This window comes from Alexandromys fortis, unplaced genomic scaffold (genome assembly GCF_014885135.2).
Source record: "Alexandromys fortis isolate MF-2015 unplaced genomic scaffold, M_Fortis_MF-2015_v1.1 scaffold_85, whole genome shotgun sequence".
NCBI classification, from domain to species: Eukaryota; Metazoa; Chordata; class Mammalia; order Rodentia; family Cricetidae; genus Alexandromys; species Alexandromys fortis.
In genome coordinates, this window is record NW_026067975.1 from 2,264,699 (window position 1) to 2,287,926 (window position 23,228).

Below are 23,228 nucleotides of genomic sequence, written 5' to 3' on the forward strand. Positions count from 1 at the left end.
TTCCTGCCATGTGTTGGCCTCCGTTTGGTTTGGGGAGTTATGCTGGGTTATGATTCTCTGGGAGTCATAGATTAGATAATCCTTTAATGTCCCCCCATGGAGCCACAAGTCTTTATAGCTCTGTCAATGGACACGGATTCTATAATTTGCACATTTCAGCAAACTTCTACATGGAACGTGTCATTATATATAAACATGTGACTTAGCGCAAGAAGGGGCCCATCATAACTGGAGTGGGGTGAGGTACATGCCTGGGCTGACTGTGGCCATAGCCAGTCTCACTCCCAGACACCCTCCTTCCCCTAGAGGGTATGGGTCTGGGTTCTGGGCATAAGATCAAGACTCGGAATCCAAGCCGTCAGTCTCTCTGAACCCAGGCAGTAGCTGGCACCCCAGGTTGGGCCAAGCAGTGATTGCACAATCTGGACCATGAACTATCTGGTCAGAGGTCAAGGTTTTTTTTTTTTTCACTACAACTCAGAGAAATAAAAGAGAGGACAATGTGGGCAGCCTTCCACATACTTTAGAATATTTTATTTTATGGGTAGTTAAAATGTTCCTTTTAATGCGCCTGTTGCTATTTGACACAAGTGGACATTGGAGACTGTATGGCCAGCCTTCAAAAAAGTTTTATTTTGAAAATGTACTAACTCCTGTAATTTCACGATGGAATCCTTAGGCTGAATGACCTTGAACCACATCACAATGGTAGGGAAACATCTGTGCTTCAACAGAAAACAATGTACGGTCTTATAGGACCTTCTACACTTTTCTATAAAAGGCCAGATTGTAGGGCTGGAGAGATGGCTTATTTGGTAGCGTGAGTGTTGGTATGAGGATCTGATTTTTTTTTTTTGTAGTCGTTTTTTGAGATAGGGTTTCTCTGTGTAACCCTGGCTGTCCTGAAATCCTCTCTGTAGACCAGACTGGCCTCAAACTCACAGAGATCCCCTGCCTCTGCCACTGAGTGCTGGGATTAAAGGCTTGTGCCACCACTGTCTGGCAGGACCTGAGTTTTTTACTGAGCCCCCATATAAAAAGACAGCTACAGCAGATGCATATAAAATCCCAGCCTTGGGGAAGACAGGATGATCCAAGACAGGGAAACTCATTTGTCAGTGAGCTCCATGTTCAGTCAGAGACCATGACTCAAAAAAACTAAGGTGGAGAGTGACTGAGCAAGAGAAGAGATGTCAACCTCTGGTCTGCAGCTGTGTGAGTGTGCGCGCTCGCGCGCGCGCGCACACACACACACACACACACACACTAAATATTTGAGATTTTATAGATGATGAGTATTTATCTTTGTAGTGTGAAAATGGCCACGAGCAATGTGTGAAAGACTGAGGGTAGCTGTGTTCCAATAAAACTTTATTTACAAAACCAGGCAGTGTACCTGGATTTGGCCATTTACTCATTCTAGTTAGAAATGAACTTGTATTGGGCTGACACTTTAGTTTCATGATAGATTGCCGGGCATATGTGAGGCTCTGGTTCTGGTGTAGGAGATCCTTCTGTCTATGTGTTGCTTTCATTTGTTAATGAATAAAGAGACTGCCTTGGCCTTTTGATGGGGCAGAACTTAGGTAGGTGGAGAAGACAGAACTGAATTCTGGGAGGAAGAAAGCAGAGTCAGAGAGAGACACCGTGAAGCCGCCAGAATCAGACATGCTGAATCTTTCCTGGTAAGCCCTTGCCACATAGATTAATAGAAATGTGTTAAATCAAGGTGTAAGAGTTAGCCAATAAGATGTTAGAGCTAATAGGCCAAGCAGTGTTTTAATTAATGCAATTTCTGTGTGGTTATTTCGGGGCTAAGCTAGCCAGGTGGCCAGAATGAACAAATGGCTCCTTCCCCTGCAACAGGGTTCAGTTCTCAGCATGAAGAAAGAAAGAAGAGGGAGAGAGGAAGAGAGGGAGGGAGACGAGACTATGTAATTATTAAGCTGACTGGGTTATCTGATTCTTTGGGAGACATTCTACAGCTCTGTACCCTGCAGACAGTTCATGGACACATGGATGATTCTCATCACCAGCTCTGCACGCTGCAGACAGCTCACAGGCACACGGATGTTTCTCATCACAAGCATGCCTCTGTGTTGGTCAGCCTGGGCTTTCATCACAGACTACCCAGACTGCATTACTTAAACAACAGAAATGAGGAGACAGGCATGGTGGTGCGTGCCTGTGTCCTAGTTCCACTCTGTTGCTGTGATTAGAAAAAAAAAAAGTCTGACCAAAAGCAGCTTAAGAGAGGAAAGGGTTTTCATCTCCCGTTGTAGGTCACAATCTGTCCCCGAGGCAAGTCAGAGCAGGAGCACTGGACAGGAACCTGGGATAGAAACCATGGAGGGATGCTCCTAGCTGACTTTCTCAGGCTCGCATTCAGCTAGCTAGCTTTCTCGCACAGCCAAGAGCACCCGTCCAGGAGATAGTACTGCTCACAATGAGCTGGGTTCTCCTACATCAATTAACAATCAAGACAATCCCTCACAGACAAACTGATAAAGATAGTTCCTCCATCCTGGCTTTCCTCTCAGACAACGTTAGTCTATATCACGTTGACAGTTAAACCCCAGCTCCATATTTCTGTCTTTCCTGAAGACAGAAAGAACAGGAGTTCCAGGCCATTCTCAACTACATAGGGAGTCTGAGGCCAGCCTGAGCTGCATGAGACCGTCTCAAAAATAAAACACAGCTCAATTGTTCAGCCCTTAGGAGTGCTCACTGCTCCTTCAGAGGGTCAGAGTGCAGATCCCAGCACCCAGATCAGGAGTTTTAAAAACATCTATAACTCCAGCTCTAAGGGATTTGACCCCTGCTCCTCACACTTCTGGCTGATTTTGGATATTGACAATAGTGTGGTTGCTCTGGACAATGAAAGCTGAGTGGGCTAAGGAGAGAGAGAGAGAGAGAGAGAGAGAGAGAGAGAGAGGAAGGGAAGGGAAGGGAAGGGAAGGGAAGGGAAGGGAAGGGAAGGGAAGGGAAGGGAAGGGAAGGGAAGGGATAGAGAGAAACAGACAGATGGGCACAAATGAAAGAAATCTTAAAACAAAGCAAACTCCAGAAATTCAGGAGGTTGGGTGTGGCTCAGTGGCAGAGTACAAGCCTGTGCAAGGCCCCAGGGATGAGCCCAACTTGAGAGGCTCAGTATCTGAGACCAGGGCTGGCTTCTGAGGCCTGGCTCCTTGGCCTGTAACGGCTGTCTTGTCTGGTATCTTCCCAGGATCTTCCTGTTATGTTCAGCCTAATCTCCTCCCTTGTGCTGGGTTAGGCCTTACTGTATTGACCTCATTTGAACAGGATTACTTCTTTAAGATTCTAGCTTCAAATACAGCCATTTCTGAAGGGATTGTAACTTCAACAATAGAATTCTGAGGAACAGGGTTTAGCCTCAAAACACCCCCTATTCAGGTCAATGTGCTCACCCATCTCAACATTGCTTTTCGTGAATTTGGGCTTCTCTCCATTTACTTCTTTGAGGTTATCATAGTACCTCACAGGGGTCTTCGTTATTGAGTTAAACCAAATCTTCAGCGTATGTTCCTTTCATGTGGCTGTCATGATTCTGTCTGTGTTTGAGAGATAGCTAGTCACACAGCCTAAGATCACCATGAGATCACAGAACCCAAGGCCTCTTTCTGAAATTCTCATTCCATAAGTCAAAGTTCTTAGCTTTTTCCCCTTTCTCTGTCATGAACACACAGCAGAAAGAAGAGCCCTTCCACAGAGGGGCAGAGGGAGGGGAGGGGTTGGTGACTCCGGAAGATAGCCAGCATTTCCCAGGAGGCTTTGGGTGAGGCGCGTGCGGCCTGCTGACTATTGTATATTTTTAAACCAGCTTGCCCCCCTGCCTTGCCAGCTGTCTGGTCCTTTCCTGCAGCTAGTCCCTGCATGTAGCTAGAAAAGCTGTCGGGGATGAGGAAAGCAGTGGGAAAAAGCCAGAAGCCAAAAATACAAGGAAGATGTCAGTAGTTCGTCCGCTAGGAGGGCAGAGTGTGCCGAGCCCCAGCGGCCGTGGTGTGAGCTGCATTCCAGGCACACCCAACGCAGGTGTGGTTCTTGCGTCTCTGCGGCAGCTTCCCTGAGGACTGCAAGGTAAAAACCGCAGGCTGGCCAGTTAAATCTGAGAAGAAGGGGAACAAGTAATGGGGCTTTTCTGGATGCGTGAAATGCTTCATGGGTCACACTTACCGTAAAAATGACTCGTAGTCTCTGTACATACATAGATCAAGGAAGATGAGACTGTGGCCAGGTTCAAAGAAAATGCAGGAGAAGTTAACCCAGCACGTGTAATGTATCCCGTGGGACGCCAACACGATTCTGACACCAACCTGCCAGATCTGGCTTTCGGTGCAGTGGGATTTTGCTTTTTAAAATTTTCAATTGTATTTATTCATTCCTTTGTGTATGTTGGTGGGCACATGCAGAACTTGGAGGGTGTTCTTTGGGAGTAGGTTCGTGGCCTCTCCCATGTGGCTTCTGGAGATTGAACTCAGGTCATCAAGTGTGACAGCAAGCACCTTCACCTGCTGAGCCACCAGGCCACCCCAGCTTCTGGCTACCTAGGGCAAGTCCACCGGTATGTTTTTCCCTAATGGAAGCTGGCCGACCGGCGCTGCAGATCTCTCCCACCACCAATGCTTTGGGAAGAAGGGGCAAGGAGCTCATGCATCATGGCAGGCGCGGTACTCGGAACGTTTTGGGGTCACCACCTCCACACTCACAACCATCCTGCAAAGCTTCTGCTGCTGGCATTTTACAGAGTAAGAGTGGGATGTTCTAGTCTTTGCTACCGGCCCAAAACCTCAGAAAGAGCTAAGATAAACCTAAGTCTATCTGGAAGGACTTGACACCCTAAAGCAGGAACTAAGTCTGTATGTCCTCCTTAAAATATCTCCCACGGCTACAGAGAAACCCCGTCTCAAAAAACAAAAACAAAAACAAAAAACAAACTCCCACGGAGGAAGGAGCAGAACTCAGTTTGTAGGATGCCTGCGTGGCATGCACAAGGCCTGGCCCAGCACAGCCTTAAACTGGTCATGGTGGGGCATGCTAACTTAGGAGGTGGAGGCAAGAAGATGAGGAATTTAAGGTTATCTCCTGAGACACAGAAAATAGGTACCCATTTCTTGGACTGAGACCCTGTCTATAATTATGATGATGATGAAACACCTCTTCTACAGAGTTTAGATCAGACTTATTAGGCTAAGAGCAAATAAACACTTGTTTTGAGACAGGGTCTCGTGTACTTGCTATACAGTTCGGGTAGTCTCGAACTTTGTTATTGTTGTGAGACAGAGTTCAGTAACCCCAGGCAGGCCTGGAACTCACTCCGTAGCCGAGAATGACCTTGAACTTCTAATCCACCTGTCTTCCTGAGTATTCAGATTACAGGTTTGTACCACCACATCTGGCTCCTGTGGTGCTGGAAAGCACTCTACCAAAAACTAAGCTACATTCTCGACCCCTGTTCTTGAATTTCTCATCCTCCTGTTTTTGGCTCCCAAGTGCTGGTTTGCCACCATGTCCCCTTTCTACGGTGTGGGGTCTGAACCCTATCAGGGTCTCATCCCTTGAAAAAGCTGATTCTCTCCCTCCCTCAGCAACCATTGGCCGCCTGCAGCTCTTTAAGTGTGGGGCCTTGTGAAAATTTCCCCATTCACCTTGGCATGTCGACTGGTGTGGTCTTCTGTGAGCAACCATGTCACTGAGAGTTCATGGGTGCAGTTTCCCCGCTCTGACCAGAAGACGCCGTCTTGCTGTCTTACAGTCTTGCTACGCCCTCCTCTGAGATGTGTTCTCGAGGTTTAAGCACAGGGATTGCGTTGTAGATGTCTCAGTTGGAGCCGGGCACTCTCTGCACACTTTCTCCGCCTTTTCATCGGCGTGGATCTCTGTAGTGGCCCCATCTGCTGCAAACGAAGCTTCTTCGGTGAGGAGTGAGAGCTACACTTACCTGAAAATTTCACTTTTTCTCTTTTTCTTACGTTTTACTTACGTTGTGTGACTGTGTACATATTCGAGCAGGCTCGTGTGCATACACACTCACACACTCACCCAAGAACAACTTTGGGGAGTTGATTCTCTCTCCCCACTGTGTGCATTCCAGGGACTAAATTCAGCCTTTCAGGCTTGGGTGCACTGGGTCATCTCTCAGATTGCTTCCTGTCTAATGTTTTAGTGGACACAGAATCCAGTTTCCCCTTTAGAAGAATTTCTCACAGTTTCTGATATAGAATCTTTGTCAGATTCCGTCTGGTAAACCCTCACAGCACCCCCACAACAGTGGAAAGTTACAGCCAGGCTGAAAGACACATCCCGACTGGGGCTGGCAAGTGTTGTTCTAACGGATGCCAGAAGAATGAGGGGGCGCAGGCTGGTGCCCTACATGTCATGACCAGTAAGGCGGCAGACAATGGTGTAATGAGCTCAGGCACAATCGCCGTGCCCTTGTCTGCACCTCACTTCTGGGGGGCGGTGTGCCCTCCAGGCCTGGCTTCTCTGCCTACTCCTAGTCTAGTGCCAGGCCTATAAAGGCACAGCTGACTCAGCACGCGGTGTTGTCCCAGCATGTGGGTTCTCAGCACTGTCAGACTGTACGTGGCTTCATCAGCAACACGCAGCACCCTCGATTCGTGTAAGTCACGCTAGTCTGATATGCGGCCCGGAGTCTATCGGCGTAGTCTGTCCTTGGTCATGTTGCTATTCACAGTGCTCATCGACTGTGTGCGTGCGTGCATGCGAGAGAGAGAGAGAGAGAGAGAGAGAGAGAGAGAGAGAGAGAGAGAGAGAGAGAAGAGATCCATTTGATTTGATTTTGGAGCAGGAACTTACAGAGGTCAAAGCCATTAACTGAAAATCTGGGATTCTCTGGGAAGTGAAATAACGGGCTCCATCTGCTCGTCTTCCCCCACAGCCCATCTCTGCATAGTCCTAGACTAATCAACACCAGCGATTAGCCACAGGTGCTTCACTAAGTTGACCATGGTTTCATGTATGCAATGCTGGAGACAAGCAGAAGGTACAAGTGGTCTTGGGGGGGGGGCGGTACCTTCTGCACCACTTTGTGAAGAGGCCAGTGACCCCTCTGAGGGGTAAGGAGGCAGGATAAGGGATAAGAGTGGGAACCAAAGATGCAGTTCCAAGTCCAAGGCTGGCATGGTGGCGAGAACCTGCAGTCTCAGTGTGCACCACAGCACGTGTGTGGAGCTCAGAGAAGAACCTTGCAGAGGTGACTCTTTCCACCACGTGAGCCTCAGGCTCAGGTCATGACTCAGCAGCCAGCGAGAGCCTTTCCTCACTGAGCCATCTCCAAGGCCCTGCTTGTTTGTAAGACAGGATCTCACAGACCCTAGAGCAGACCAAACTCCAACCCGGCAAGGGTGACCTTGAACTTCTTTTTTCTCCCGCCTTCTCCTACCATACCACCTTCTCCGACTTCACCAGCACACCCAATGTACGGCACGCTAATCTTACCCAGGGCTCCACACCTGCTAGCTAGGGAGCCTCTCTACCTACTGACCTACAAATCCAAGAGCTAGTCTGGGAAATATACACTGGTTTGTCACTTGCGCTCCTGTTCACGGCCAGACAGATTCTGAGTCCTGTTTTGATTTTTATCTGCAGAGCCCTTGGTGAGCCAGGTCTAGAAGAGACACCAGAGAAAGAGTCACAAGTCTCTGACCATAGCTGTTCCTCCAAGGCAGAAAGGTGGAAATGTCCTGGGAATTGAAGAGCAAGGAGATCATTTTGTAAAAGAGGAGAAAGGCCTTGAAGGCCTTGGGGCAAAGCCCTAAGCTAGAATGCAGGGGAAGGAACAGGCCCCAGACTCAGTACCCTTGCTACAGAAACATTCTAACCAATCATGGTGGTCCCTATCTGCAGTCCCAGAACTCAGGAGGTGGAAGCTGAGAGATTACAGGTTTGAAGCCAGCCTCCGCCACATCTTGAACTGTTGGTACCAAAACCCAAAATGAAGCAATGTCTACTTGGTCCAGGTGTGGTAGAAAGCCCCTGTCAGTCCTCAGCACTGCACAGAATAAGGCAGGAATCTCGCTCACCACAAGCTGGAGGCCGTCCTAGGCTACACAGTGAATTTGTGGGCTACAGTGCGAGGCTCTGTCTCAAAAAAATGGAGGAGCCTTGTACTGGAGGATCCAGGCCAGTGACTAAGAGCGGCTCTTCCAGAGGACCCTTTCCCAGCCCTCACATGGGGTTCACAACTGCCTATAACTCCAGCCCCAGAAGATCTGACACTCTCTTCTGGTCCACTCGGGCATCCACTCACACACCATACTCTCACACAAACACATACTCTGAAAACTTTTATCCCAAGAGCTTGAATAGTAGACAGGGTTCACTTCATGAGACAAAGCTTTCTGGGTGTTTGTTGGAGAAAAGTCTCACTCAGTGGGCCTGGAACTCACGGTACTCCCCTTGCCTCAGTCTCTAAGTGCTGGGACCACAGAGTGTAAGCCACCACAGCAGGCCGCAGTGTGTGCTTTGCTGGAAGTTGCTTCGGTTTAGGAGGAACTGCTATCTTGTCCCTTTATTATTTACAGCTATACTTCTTGCTTTGCTTACTCTGTAAAGGAAAACTGTGGGTTTTACCTCAGAGCAACCCATTTCCCGTTTCCTGATCCTGGCCTAGCCCATGCACTTTCCAGGCCCGTGGGAAGGAAGGACACTAGAGGATCAGAAGGGGTCATGTGACAGCTGTCGCTTCCTCCTGTGTGCAGGTGACACACTATGGGAGGTCTTGCGGCACTGCCTACAGGGTGGATTTCTGTCTCCACTGTGTGATTATTTGTAACAATGGATGTTCTAAGCCCACTGTTTCCTTTGCCAGGGGTTGGTCTGGGTGGAGTCACAGCAATGGGTAGTCATCAAATGCCTTTCTCAATGGTTTTTGGCTTTGTTTTTTCTTAATCTAGGAGAAAGAGCCATGAAAACCACTTCTTCCTCCTCCTAAATGATCTATCATATTCGAAGAGGGCCTTGATGCCTGGCCCTGTGGACATTTTGAGACCACAAGCTATGCACTCACAGATAAGAGCAGCATGCAAGGAAGCAGGTAGGCACAATGGACCAGCAAGATTCCAAATGGCCTCACTGAATCCATCAAAGCCAAGAGAAGCCTGCCTTCTTCATACGGGGATTGCAGGCATGCACCATGCGCAGTCTCTTTGTAGTTTAAATGAATCTGGATGCTGATTCTTTGCTGGATGATGAGTCTTTGCTGCCATTTAAGGGTTGAAGTGTATAACTCAGGGTGGGACGTGCACTAACACACAGAGAACTCAACACTCAAGACTCTAAGAGAGGAGTTGGACGGACAGGGAGTGGTGACACTCACCTTTAATCCCAGGACTCAAGGTCACCCAGGACTATGTGAGATTAAATCTGTCTAAAAGGGAACTCACAGGAGGGTGATCCAAGCACTCGGAAGTCACACACCCAGCACTAGGGAGATAAACCGACAGACAGAGGATAGATTTTTCTTTTCCTTTTCTTTTTTCCTTTTCTTTCTTTCTTTCTTTCTTTCTTTCTTTCTTTCTTTCTTTCTTTCTTTCTTTCTTTCTTTCTTTCTTTCTTTCTTTCTTTCTTTCTTTCTGAGACAGGGTTTCTCTGTGTAGCCTTGGCTTTCCTGGAACTCACTCTGTAGTCCAGGCTGGCCTTTAACTCAGAGTGAAATCCACCCCCAAGACTGGTTGTCACTGGTTGGCAAGTGTCAAGGTGTCAAAGGTAGCTACTGCTTATCTATCTGCCTTCTGTTTTTGTTTCTTCGGTTGAATTTTATTTTATTTTTTATTATTTCTTTAACCACTTACTAATCTTCCATATACATTCTGTCATCTGACTTTACAACAGCCCTGTGAGGTTGGCAGCACAGATCTCACGATGTAGATCGAAAAGTGAATCTCAAGGCCCACACAGAAGCATTGTGCATCACCCATCTCTCCGGCTAGCTAGAGTTAGACTGTCAGGTGAATTTAACAGAGTAAAACTTATACCATCTGCAGGAAAGATCATATACTATTCAAGCCATTCAAATACAAGGCCGTTTTTCAGGGTCTTTTCAGCTGAGAAGAATCGTATCCAGCATGCTTCTCCCGAGGTGGTTCAGTTGAGCAAGCTTCGCTTTGTTCGTTTCCCTTCTACAGTAAGTAGCCTTTGCCATGGAGCACGGTGACCGTGGCATAGCTGGGGCTGCAGACCATGCCCGGACGGCCTAAAGCCACACCGCTCATCTCTGCCAAGACCATGCATGGCCCCAGAGACTCAGACCTGCCTGGGGTGGGGAGTGAAGAAAAGACAGACAGAAGCTGAGATCAGGTGGTCTGGGCTTGAGAGCTGAGGCTGGAGAGGCCACAGCAATCTGGAAGCTCGTGTATTTGTTACATAGAGTTGAACGCATGAGCAGGGTAACTGCATATGGCTGACCAAGGCTATTAGGTACAGATTGGCAAGCAGGCTGGGTTTGTGGTATAGGCTGGACCCAGGAGGCAGGTTTAGCTAATCTCAACAGGACCGTCCCCGTAGGAGAGCACTTTAGGGCGTAAAGCTACAGTGAATGTTTTCTGTGCACACTGCCAACATCCATAATGGACTAGAAGGGAAGGCTTTGCCATTTTACTTTCGGTCTGAGCTCTGGGGTCGTTGACATCGCCGCGCCCATGGCAACAGCACACATTCACTCAGGACTTTAGCCAGTCAAGGCTTCCTCCACTTTCTACACATCTCATTAATTTATTTTGGTTTGGGTTTTGTTTCTTCTTGAGACAGGGTTTCTTTGTGTAGCCCTGGCTAACCTGGAACTTGCTCTGTAGACCAGGCTGGCCTCAAATTCAGAGATCTGCCTGACTTTGCCTCCACAGTGCTGGGATTAAAAATGTGTTCTCTCTCTCTCTCTCTCTTTTAATTTGAACAGACAACATTCACAAGTCTGTTCAGGCAATGTGCTTGAGCACCCGAGGAGCCCTGAGGATTATTTTCACTGTCCCTCCCATCCTTTGAGACATCTCATTGCCTTGGAGCTCACCAGTTAGGCTCACTGGCTGCCAGCTTACTCTGAGCTTCCTGTCTCTCCCTGCCAGCTTACTCTGACCTTCCTGTCTCCCCCGTCCCTAGCACTGGGTCCGCAAACACGCACAGTGATGCCCAACTTTTATGCGAGGGCTCGGAGCCAAACTCAATTCCCGTTCCTACGTTCCTACGAGGCAAGTGCTCTCTTGACAGAGGCACTCCAACCCCTACTTCATTGTTTTCACTAGGAGAATGCAAACAGTGTAACTCTAGACTTTAGAAGTCAGCCTGGGTCTTCTCTGACCCAGCTCTCTCGTTTTGTAGGTGAGAAAATTTGGACCTAAGAGCACACAGGTCCTTGAAAACTGCAGTTCTGACTGATCTCTGCTGTGGGGGAGTTCCTGCATTGTCAGTCTTGGCGGCCCATTGCCAGTAAATGTTGAGAGTTTCCTCCATGGTTTCTGAGGTGGCCACTTGATCTCTCCCAGCCCCAGCCCTGTAACATTAATACAGTCCTAGCCCCACTATACATACAGGTTACAGGGCGCTAAGGTAACCAAGGACACAAATACATGGGGAATTCCAGACTAAGTTCTAGGTTTTAGGTCTCAAACCCAGTGTCTTATTTAACAAATCAAAGCAGATGCTAGCTGCCATGTTCTTCCTTCATCCCTCAATCTGCACCTGCTATTGGGTCCTCCTGGCTAGCATACCCACCCTCTTCCCCAAACTCTCCATCCCAGGGGCTGTGCTGCCCTTTCCTATATAATCCAGCCATTTTGGTTATCCATACCCTCTTTGGGGCCTTCTGGCTGCCACACCTGGTTCCCCTCTCCCTTGCCCGGCCCCCACCTACTCACATGGCTCAGGGTCATGTCCACTCTGGAGTCTCCCAGACGTCCCTGCCTCTGCTAAGCTCTCCGTCTACCCACAATAAACTTTCTCCTCTATCACACCTAGGAGCAGCCACGTCCTTTCCTTTTTCTTTTCTTTTCCTTCTTTCTTTCATTCGCTAGGCAGTTTCCCAAACCCAGATTTGTGAGTTATCATCATTTTTATTTGTTTGAGACGGGGTCTCATGTAGCCCAGGCTGGCCTCGAACTTGCGATTCTTCTGTTTCAGTCTCCTGCCTGCTGGGATTTCCAGCGTGTGCCACCACTCCCAGACCATCCCTTAGTTTTTCATTGTTCCCCTCACACCACCTGTGTCCCAACAGCTCGGAGAACGCAACTCAGGGGCTCATGCGGTCAGCAAATACGACTATCGCGGGGCCATGCCCTTAGCCCCTGAAAGAAAAATATTCTCTTAGGTTCCTTTCAGGCCAAGCTGGTCCCCACTCAATTTTCCAGTAACACATGTGTGACTGGAATCTTGTGCCTGCTCTTTACACCACCCACCCCGACACCTACCCGCTAGGCCCTTGCGGAAAGACTTAATGCTAACTTGGTGACTGGAAGGCTGTCATTTCAGAGCAAACTGTTTCCCAGCCTCCTTCGAGAAGCATTCACTGTCCTTTCTACTGAACCTGGTCAGGGCTGAACCTCTAGGCTTCAGGCTCTGCAAATGACAGACACCCACCCATTGTGTGTTGTGAACAGTACAGATGACTGCTCTTCCTGGGGTCTTCCTGTCTGGCGAGAAGCAGGCTGGCTGCCCCTGGTTATTACTGGTTAAACAATGAAAGTGCCCACTGTAGCTGTAAGAGATTGCTGGGCCTTGGGATATTACAGCCGCAGGGTCCCCTAAGTTTCTCGGAGCAAACTGAGGCAGGCTTTAAAAATCTCTTTCATCCTGATGTCCCCAAAGGTAGCAACACGTAACGAACCACACGGCCAGTCAAAGGGTGCTGCGGTTGAGCTGCAGAGCTGGCCAAGGGGTCATGGCCGCAGTCCTCAAGGGAAGAGCCAGCAGAGACACGGAACCTGCTTATAACAAAGACCTTTCATTTCTGCCCTTGCCTGGGTCCAGGCCTAACCTACACTTAAAATTCTGAAAGAGAATATGGTCATTAAAGAATAAGACAGCCGCGGGCAGATTGCAATCTTGGAATAATAATTGTATGTGTGTGAGAAAGGAGAACCCCGCCTCATGAATCATCCAACCATTGTTCTTTGTGCGTTTTTTTTTCTCAGCTTGTTTCCTTAGGTTTTTTTTTTTCAGTTACTTTTTTTTTTTTTTTTTTCCTGCTTGAAGAAAAAACTCACTTCAAATTAATCTCCCGTGATGCCAAAGCTTGCCCGGCAACATAAGCCCCATGAGCTGGGGCATGTTTTTTATCAGGAGCAGAAAGGAATCTCTGTAGTGTGTTCTGTGATGTCTGGGACTGTGAGCTGGGGACAGAGCTGTGACACCCTGGCCTTTCTCCCCATCCTCTTCCGAGGGACACCAAGAAGGCAGTTTAGGAAGGATGTTAAGTAAATGGGGGCAGAGAACGCCCTGAATACACCAACCAAATCCATTCTCTCTCTGCTAGTCTCTGGCAGGATCTCAGCCTCCTGCCACCCTATGTAGCCCAGGCTAGCCTTGAACTCTCAACGTGGCCCAAGCTAACTCCAGACTCCAGATCTTCCTGCTTCAAGCTGGAATTACAGGCATGCACTGCTATGCCTAGTAAATTTTCTTTACCTAGGCATGCATTTTAATGGCTTAGTGGCAGATCCTGTGATTATCAAACATTACTATTTCTGTCTCTGTGTGGAATGCTTGTCTTCAGCACCCTGATTTCTGGGAAACTAGACCTGATGATTACAGCTTGTCCACTCTTTTGTTCTCCAAGGCCTGTGGCGGCTGCTGCTCCTCTTCCTTTGCTCTTTCCCAGGCTTCACCACCACGCCGTCATCACAGACGTGAAACAGAAACTGTCCGAAGCTGTTTGATTTGGAATAAACTCCCACACGAGGCCCCAGCAGAGCAAACTAAAAATGGAGTCACTCAAGCTCCACTTCCTCCCCAACAAGCTGAAACTACACTGTTTATTCAGCCTTCTGAGAAATCGGGATTAGAGAGATCAGAGCCAGAATTTCCCCGACAGGCCAGTTTGCAGAGGCAGGACCAGGAAGTCCTTCTGTCTTAATCCCTTCACAAGGCTCGCAGCCTGAAGGAACCCGCTGCCTGCCTGCCAGTCACTCTTCCATTGTTCCTCCTCTGTGTCCCTACTTACAACCTTCAAGTGGCTAATCCACTTTCTGTGGAAGTAATTTGTTTAAATTTATTTTATATGCATTGGCGTGAAGGTGTCAGAACCCTGGAACTGGAGTTACAGACAGTTGTGAGCTGCCATGTAGGTACTGGGAATGGAACCCAGATCCTCTGGAAGAGCAGCCATCTCTCCAGTCCCCCCCACTTTCTGCATTCTTTAGGCCTCTGCTGGTGTTGCATAAGCCACCTCTCAGCTGGGGGAATAGCACAGTTGGTAGAGGGCTCCCCTCAGCACAAAAGAGGCTCTGTGGTCAAACCCCAACCCTGCAGGAACGGCTACAATCCCAGGACTTGGAGCTAGAGGAGGATGGGACTGTCAAGGCTATCCTTAGCTACAGAATCTGAGGCCAACCTGGAGTATTGTAAATAAAGGAAAACAAAAAACCTTTTTCTACAGTCCTCATGGGAGCACTTCATTGTATTTTACCTAATGAACGGTTGCCCAATCCCAGACTCAAACAAAGGTGAGTAAGCTTGTAAAACCGAACTGTAATTCTGTCCTTTGAAACTTGGTTTCCTCCCCGAGGACAGAGCGGACGTCCTTGACTTTTCCCAGGCAGCAGCCTCCCGGCTCCATTCTGAAGCTTCCAGTCTTGCATTCCTTGGAATTTTCCTGCAATTTTCACAAGTGCAGCAGATAGAATATTTGTCACCAACACTGTGGGTCACTTGTGTCTCCGAAATGTGTCCTGAATATTAATTTACTCATAACTTTAGAATTCTGGAAAATATAAATATGACTGACCTGTGTTCTGGAATCTTGAAAAAAAAATCTTTAAATCATAAGAGAGAGAGCATGTTGAGCCAAAACAAGAGATCATACAGCAACTTCTGTGCCAGAAGCTTGAGATGTATATCAAGAGGCTATTGAGCTGGGTGGTGGCACACATTAATAATTTCAGATACTTAGTAGCTGGAGGCAAGTTCAAGACCACCCTTGCCAATTTTGTAGTAATTCAGCCACACAACATGGCTGACACTTCCCGGTTCCAGGGCCACATATGTGTGGACAAGCCCTGAGGCAGAAGTGCCTAATGGCCCCGGAATCTTAAAGGACCCCACGTGACCCACGTGCAGAATAGTTTTATCATCTATATATGATGCAACTGCGTGAGCCCTTGTGTGTATGCGTGAGCTCTGTCATCTGTGTACGACATAGTCACGTCAACCCCGTGTGCATACGCTAGGCAGCTTTTAAAAGCTAGACACGCTGTTTCTCTCTCTCTCTCTCTCTCTCTCTCTCTCTCTCTCTCTCTCTCTCTCTCTCATACCGTTATAACTGATCTATACATTGCATTCAAAGATAAAAGTTTTGTTTGTTTTGTTTTTACATTTATTTATTTGGAGGGGCTTTGTATGTGGAAGCCAGGGGACATCCATTGAGAATTAGTTCTTTCTTTACAGCGAGCGAGCGAGCGAGTGGAGCCCAGGGGTCGAACTCGGGCTGTTAGGTTTAGCAACATCTCAAAAGCCCTAAAAGTTTGCAAACCCTAGGCTAAATTTCCAAAAGAGAAATAATCTTGATGGTGAGTAACCAGGCTGACTGGAGGGAAGAATGCTGGGAAGTGGAAAGCACTTGGCTTCAAGATCCAGAAGCTCAAATCCCTCCTCCTTTTTTGTCTTGTTTTTTTCTTTTTTCAAGACAGGGTTTCTTTGTGTAGCCCTGTCTAGTTCTGTAGACCAGGCTGGCCTCGAACTCAGAGATCTGCCTTCCTCTGCCTCCCAAGAGCTAGGATTAAAGACGTGCACCACCACTGCCTGACTAAATCCTACTTCTTACTGTGTTCCTGGTCTCTGTGGTGGTTTGAAAGAAAATGGCCACCAAAGGGAGTGGTACTATTAAGAGGTGTGGCCTTGTTGAAGGAAGTGTGTCACTGTGGGGTGGGGTGGGGGGGAGCTTTGAGAACTCATATATGCTCAAGCCATGTCCAGTGTTTCAGATCACTTTGCGTGGCCTACAGGTCAAGATGAAGGCCACTTGGCTACTTCTCCAGCACCATGTCTGCCTGCACGCCAGCATGTCCCACCATGATGAGAACGAACTGAACCTCTGAACTGTAGACGGGTCACCACAATTCATTGTTTTTCCTTTGTAAGTGGTCATGGTGTCTCTTCACAGCAATAGAAACCCTAACCAAGACAGTCTTGTTGCATTGTTGCTCCTTACCTGAAGCATGGAAATTACCCAAGCTATAGGAGTGCCGAGACCATTAATGATTTGCCCACAACTAGTTTGTAAATTTTGGATTTGGAGAGCTGTCTTAGTGGGGAAAGCACTTATCATGAAGGCAGGAGGACCCGAGCAGAGACTGCCAGAGCCCAGGGAACGCTGGATGTGCTAGCAAAAGTGTCCGCGACATCAGTGCTCCGACTCTGAGATGGCGGTAGAGGTGGGATTCCCAGAAGCTCAAGGGCCACCTATCCTGGAAAAGGCGACAGCAAACAAGGGGGCTGTCTGCAGCCAGGTGGAAGGTAAGGATGACGCCCAAGGCTGTCGTCTGATCTCCACGTATGCATTGTGGCATGCTTGTGTTTGGAACCCCGTGTGTGAACACACACACATGATTTACAATTAGTTATTTTTTTATTATTAGTTGAATTTATATTTATATTTATAATGAGTTAAATCATTATTGGGGTTTTGTATGTGTCCATGTTCATGTGTGTGAATGTGCACCCGTGGGAACATGCATGTGGAGGTCAGAGGACAGTCTGGTATGGTTCCTCTAGTGCCATCCACTTTCCTGGTAGATTTTAGTACGATGGCACTGTTGGGAGCCCGTGGCAGCTAGGCAGTGGGCGGAGCTGTAGGAAGTAGGGTAGAGCCCTGGAAGGAAGAAGGATTATTGAGCTCGGTTTTCTAACATCCTCACGCTTGGTCCCATCTATTTGCTTCCACCACATGGGAATTTCTGTTTTCTCTTCAATGGAGTATCTTCCGCCCCCACCCATGACACACTTTTTTTTTTTGACAGTTGTTGCTGGGCTTGAACTCTTAGCTTTTGGGGTCACTTGATCGTTCCATCTCAGCCTTCAGAGTGGCTGAGAGCAGGTTTAGGCCTCCAGAGCTGGTTATCGTCTTAAAGCTGGGACAGACCCTGTGGTGCTTATTTATTCTTTATTGTTTGTTTTACCTTTATCAAAGCTTGAAATGAAATCCAGGACCTCACACATGCCGGGCAAGCGATCTACCACTGACCCACATCCCTGGCCCCGAAAGTAAGCACCTGAGACAGCTGTGTACAATAGCAGTGTTGTGTGTGTTGGCCTTTTCTTTTTCTCTGACCTTCCTTCTGGGCCTTGGCACAGATTACAGTCATCTGTCACAGTGAACCAACAAGGGGAGACCCAGAAGGGCCATTGATCATGTCTAGCCTAAGAACGTGTCAACATATGACTTGCCTGCCCCAGAAAACACTCACCCTTTCTAGACACAGATGGGCATAAGGATTCAGACTGCTAGGCACTGTGAGACCCACCTGTAGTCCTAGCTTCTCTGGAGGCTGAGGCAGGAGGATCACTGAGAGTGACTCCTGAGACTCAGCCAGGAGTTCAAGTTCAGCATGGGCAGTGTAAAGAGACTGCTGTAAAAAAAGGGGGGGGATATATATCAGTATATATATTTATAATACATAATATTATATATATATATCACTGTAAGAACAGGTAAACTGATATATAACACATACACAATACACACACACACACACATATATACATATTGCACAAAATGTAAGGAAAAAAGGACTGAAGAAGTATTTGAATTAAAAATCATGTGTGAGCCAGGCGCTTTAATCCCAGCACTCAGGAGGCAGAGGCAGAGGGAGGCAGAGACAGGTAGATCTCTGAGTGTTCGAGGCCAGCCTGCTCTACAGAATGAGTTCTAGGATAGCCAGGACTACACAGAGAAACCCTGTCCGGAAAAGAAAAAAAAGATCCCATGTGATTTATCCCCAGGTCAAGAAATGGCTCATCTCGTTTTCCTAAACAAATATTCTTCTGAATGAAAAAGGGAAGGGCTGTCTCAGAAAGAAGTGGGAAGGTGAGGAGTCCCCACTGCACACTCCTGCCACCATCGAGTCACCGGGCCATCCCCTGCGCAACAGGCTGTCCTTCCTCAGAGAGTGAGCAACAGTTTAAGTTGTATCATGTTGAGTATTTGGTCACAGAAACAAGAAAGGTAATTAACACAATACTCTTCCTATGGGGGAGGGGAGGTAGAGGGGGAGGGGAGAAGAGGAGGAGGAAAAAGAAAGGGAAAGAGAGAAAGAAGAGACAAAGAAAGCTAGTAAACTGGTGTGGTGTTACATGTGCATCCGACACTCTGGAAACTGAGGCAAGAAGATTGTCTGAGGCCAGCCTGGGCCGCATAGACAGAGCAGATGGGAGTCTCAGGCTTGCCAACAGTACCCAGAAGCCCTCTCATGACCCCTTCCACTCCTGGATGGAATCCATTCCCATTTTATACTTTACAATCATGTCTACGTACTGTAGCTGCTTCTCACCCATTCCTGAATCTTGTAAAAATGGTGTCATTTAAAAGGCCACCTTCTCTGTCAGGATTCTTTCAGCTGAGGATGCATTTGCAACAACTTCCAAGTCTGGGGCAAGGGTAGTCTGGGGTTTTCCTTGCTATGGTAATCAATTGTATGGACGCTCCGCAGTTCATGTCTCTGTTCTAGGGTCAGCAGATGCATGCGAGCTTCCAATTTGAGGCTGTGATGGGAAACGGTGTTTGCTCCCCACCCCCATCTCCCATGCTGAATCAGAGGTCATTTTTACAAACCCACAGGTGTTTTCTATCTCTCTACTACCCAGAAACAATGTTTTCCCTACAAACACACCCTTCTCCACCCCTTACCACCTTGTCTGCAGTTCCGCTGGAAATATTAAAACCCTGCCACACAAGCTGGGGACCTTGACTTAGTAAAGAAATAAGAGGTCAAAGACTTCCCGGAGGCCTCCCTTCCTTTCTGCTTCAGATTTGACTTATGATAACAATAACAACACACACACACACAGAAAATACTTAAAAGCATGTAAAGAATTCTTATTCACTCCTTCAGATTTGGAGGAAATGGAGAGGAAAGTGCTGAGTTCTGTGATATCAATGTTCATTGGGCCTAGGATTTTAGAAACCTCAAGCTGCTAGTGTGTGTGTGTGGGGGGGGTTACCTCTGCACAGGGGAGGGGCAAGGCAAGGTGGCAGGCACCATCACCTGCTGTTGGGGCTGCTACCCCTATCCAAAACCTGATCTTAAGGCAATTTGGGGGGAAAACAATGGAGCCAACAACTGTAGGCCATGCAAGAAGGGCAGGAGCTGGGTGGGCCAGCAGCTTGCTGCACAGCTGGGCTCCTAGAAGGTGGGCCTGGAGGAGCTGCAGGCAGGGTGCCCTGCAGTCCCAGGCACGGTGTGTGTGGCAGGCCGTCTCTCTGACCTGCTGGCTGTTTGCAGGGGAGCTACTGATTAAGCCTGGGTAGAACAAGACCTCCCTGCAGGGACTGAGCCACCCCTGAGGCTCCCTCTGCGGACTAGGCTTCCGGAGGCTCACCCAAGCGAGGAACCACCCAACTTCCAGGGCTTGTTGTGTGTTCTCAGTGTTTCGTGGTGTTACAATCTGCTACTGGTAGGAACCTGACTCGTGCCATGATTGGATGATTTGGTAATAGGAATCCGAAGCTGGGAAGATGTTCTCTTCCTTGGCCCATCACCCCGACTTCTCTGGAAGTCACCCTAAGGAAGCAGTGAGACAATAGGGTGACAATCCACACCAAAGTTCTGTTTATAGTACTGGCAGCTGGAGACAGCGAGCCGCAAGGAAACCAGTGAAATAAATCCTCGCACATCCTTACGGAAAGACTGTTAAAGAGCATGCAGTGGCGTGGAAATCTGTTTGATACAAGAGAAAACAACATTGCAAAATTGTATTTAACAATATGTTTGGTTTTGAGGAAGAGACCCCCATGTAGCCCAGGCTGGCCTCAAACTCACTAGGTAGATGAGGATGACCTTGAATGTCTGACCTTGGTTTCAGCCCCCGAGTGTTAGGATTACAGGTGTGAGCCACCACGCCCGCCCGGTAGTGGTGGTGCTGGGGATTGAACCAGAGGCGTCCTTCTTGCAGGCCTGGCAAGTACTCTGTCATCTGAGCTACTTCCCTGCTCTAACAATCCGATCCTAAGGGGGAAAGACTGGACAGATATGCATCACCATAGAAACCCACGTCATTTAAAAACCAGCGTATGTTCTGTGTAATTTTTAAATTTGTTGTTGTTGTCATTGCTTGTTGCTAGGTGTGACACTAGGACTTCCCGCAGACGAGGAAGTGCTCCTCAACTGAGCCACACTCCAGCTCAGTCAGGTTTTTTTTTCTTTCTTTCTCTTTCTTTTCTACTTTATCTTACTGACTGGAAGCTAGCCTCAAACTCAAAAGCTATGTAGAACAGAGGGTGATCTCGAGCTCCCAACGTTAAGTCTCCAAAAACCCCAGGAGGTACCACTCAGTGCCCGAGCTCCTCCCTGCACCCCTTACCCCGCCCCCTACCTTAAACACCTCCCTCCCAGGGGCAGGGCTTCCACCTCCCTTCCCGATATAAACGCAGCTTTTTTTTTTTTTTGACTAAGATCCCTTGATTCTTTTGCCCCATCTCCCTTCTCTTTCTCTGCCCTCCCCCACACCACTTCATGACCCAGTTAAGTCTGGACTCTTCCGGATGCCTCTGGCTGTTTTCTCTAATATCTACAATGAAAACATACCTAGGAGTTATCATGTCCTCATTTTTCATTCACCCAACTTCCTGCCCCTGCCTCTCAACTGCCAGGGCTGCAGGTTTGTACCACTATACCTGCCTAATGTTTCTTTTTTTTTTTTTCTCTTTTTAAGTTTTTTGTTGTTGTTGTTCCAGCATAGATGGCTTATTTGCCCATCAGGCAGGTGTAGACTTGACAGAGGAACAAATGGAGGCACAAATGGGACTTCTCACAGTTCAGACAGTGAAGAGTCTGTGCCTATGAGGCTTGTGGTTCTCACTTGCCTCATCTTCCCTGTGTCCTGACAGCTCAAACTCTGATGAGTCCCATAAAGTCAAGGGCATCGAGCATTAAGATGGTCTCACTGCAGTGAGAAAGACTCTAGACCCAGGTCTCCTCGCGCAATGTGATCCTACGGAGAATGTGACCACATCATTGATAGTGGAATTCTGTGCATCACTGGTCTCTAAGGGTTCTTCACATCCCTGGGGCAGGCCCTTCTTGACAGTCAGTTGAAGCTCATATGTCTCATGCCTAATGTTTCTTGATATAAAATATTCTAAAGCTGGGTGTGGTGGCCCAAGCTTGTAATCGCCACATTGGGGAGGCAGAGGCAGGCAGAGAATGGGAAGTTTGAGGCCCGCCTAATCTACACAATGAGTTTCAGCCAGGCTGGACCAAAATGCGAGACTGTGTCTCAAAAGCAAACAATTTTTAAAAAAAAAAATCAGCTTCCCTTACTAATTTGATTTTAATTAGTTTTGTTCACTGATCACTAGGGAAAAAGAAGGGGATGGATGGTGACCATGGACAAGGCTCAGCGGCTAAGAGCACAACTGCTCTTGCAGAGGATCCAGGTTCAGTTCCCAGCACCCACATTGACCAGCTCACAGCTGCCTATAACTCCAGTTTCGGAGGATTAGCATCCTCTTCTGCATGCACCACCACTTATACATGTGCACAATTAAAAATTAATTAAATTCAACGTAGTTAAAATTAAATTGTTTTTTAAATTCCACGCTGAACTGTTCTTTGGGATGAGGCAGGGGGATTGCGCTTCCACTTCATAGCACTCCTTATTTATTTCTTACAGGTTTGTATTGTGTTCAGAAGACAAAGCTTCGGGTCTCCCTCAGGCAGGGAAGAGCAGTTGCTTCCCCTCAGCACTGTGGTGCTGAGAACGTGGCCTCTCAAAGTGCCTTCAACTGCATTCTGTCAGCCATGGTTTTAGTTGTGTCCTGGGCAGTGTCTCGCTAGCCAGCAAGAAGAACTAATACCCCAAAAGAACAGCGGGAAAGAAAGAAACTCGAGGTTTAAATCACTGACTTAGAAACTGCCGAGAGCTACTGAGTACCGGCCTCACAAACTATCTTGGCCTGGGAGTCTCCATTTTCTCCGTGGTTGCACCGGAATCCAGTTCACACTAAAGGCTGACTGGTCTCAGCATCTGCAGGAAACAAGGGTTCTTTAATGAGATCCAGTAAATGTAGCGTAATTGCTTGAGCAGTCTCCTGGCTTAGAGAAATCAGAAGGACAGTGATGCTGAATTCCAGTTCCCACACACACATGCACACATATGCACACACACATGCACACAGCAGGGCCTCATCTACAATACATATGCACATACATATACACACAGCAGGACCTCATCAATAACATACATATGCACGCACATGCACACAGCAGGACCTCATCTATAGCACACGTGTACACACATGCACACACATGCACACACATGCACACACATGCACACAGCAGGGCCTCATCTATAACACACATGTGCACACATATATGCATACAGCAGGGCCTCATCTATAACACACACATGCACACATATATGCACACAGCAGGGTCTCATCTATAACACACATGCACATACATATGCACACATCAGGACCTCATCTATAGCACACATACATGCACACACATATGCACACAGCAGGACCTCATCTATAACACACACATGCACACACATATGAACCCAGCAGGACCTTGTCTATAGTATCCAAATAAGAGTTGATGCCTCATTTTGGTGATTTGCCTAAATTTGCAGAAGATTACAACTTTCTTCCTTTTACAAATAACAAAACAAGATTGTGACTTCCTTTTTTCCCCTTCTTCTTTTCAGACAGGGTCTTTGGTTGACCTGGAACTCATTAATGTAGACCAGGTTGAACTCAAAGTCATAGAAATCTGCCTGCTTCTGCCTCCCAAGTACTGGAATTAAAGGCGTGCATTGCCACCACC